The following is a 1,000-nucleotide window of genomic DNA, read 5'->3' as shown; positions in this document are numbered from 1 at the left end:
AGAGAATAAATTTCTCTTTGTTGAAGCTATCCACTTGTGGTATTTCTGTTACAGCAGCACTAGATGACTAAGACAATGTGTACTAATTGTTTAATGAGAAGCTAGTTTGTCCCATAAACCATCATCTAAAGTACAATTAAAAAAAAAAAAAAAAGAATGTGTTGAGCTGGCCTCTTTTAGAATAACAAATTCTGACTACAAAATAGTTTCCTGGTTTAAATTTTAAACTTTGTTATCATGTTAGTTGAAGAATACTTCTTTAAGACGGAAACTGGAAGCAACTAGCAAGCACAAAGGAACTTAATCACCTACAAGGTGATTCATCACAGGGTCTGTCTTCCAGTCGCCCACTCCAACCTCATATTAAAGGTTGGTGGTTCAAGCCTACCAGCGGCTCCGCAGGGGAAAAGACCTGGCAATCTGCTTTCGTAAAGATTATCAGCTAGGAAACCCTATGGGACAGTTCTATTTTCATGTGTGGTTGCTATGAGTTGGAATTGACTCAGTGGCACAGAAAAACAATAACAACAGGCATACGGAAGTTGTCTTGTTGTGTGCTATTTTTTGCCTTGGAACATACAAGCTCCTTCCTACCTCATGTTCTCGTTTGCCATTCCTTCTACATTTTCTTTAAACCTTTGGAAGGTTGGATTCTTATCATTCAGGCTTCAGCTCAGGTGGATTTTCTGACCATGCAATTCAAAATATTTGTCCTCTCCTCACATCACACTATCTTCACTGTACATACTGCCCTCTGAAAATGCTCTTGGTAATATATTTATTTACTTGTTTATTCTTCATTTCTCCCCATCTGCATGTAAACTCCATCAAAACAGGGGCTTTACCTATTTCATTCATCACAGAATCCCCAGGGCTCAGAACAGTGTCACATAGGTAGGTGTGTATTCAATAAATAGTTGTTGAATTAAATGTTTACCAGCATGAATAGATAAATAGTCTTAAGTGTGAAATATACATATATTTTTCTTTTTTTATTGTA

General features: G+C 36.8%; 1 pseudogene; it reads right to left on the bottom strand.

The window, feature by feature from the left end:
* Positions 1-599, bottom strand: part of LOC101352750 (chromatin accessibility complex protein 1 pseudogene) — a 115,153-nt pseudogene extending 114,554 nt beyond the window's left edge.
* Positions 600-1,000: the final 401 nt, after the last annotated feature.

The sequence above is a fragment of the Trichechus manatus genome, unplaced genomic scaffold (assembly GCF_000243295.1).
Source record: "Trichechus manatus latirostris isolate Lorelei unplaced genomic scaffold, TriManLat1.0 scaffold00003, whole genome shotgun sequence".
NCBI classification, from domain to species: domain Eukaryota; kingdom Metazoa; phylum Chordata; class Mammalia; order Sirenia; family Trichechidae; genus Trichechus; species Trichechus manatus.
The sequence above is the reverse complement of the archived record's forward strand: the minus strand, read 5'-3'. Positions and strand labels throughout refer to the sequence as shown.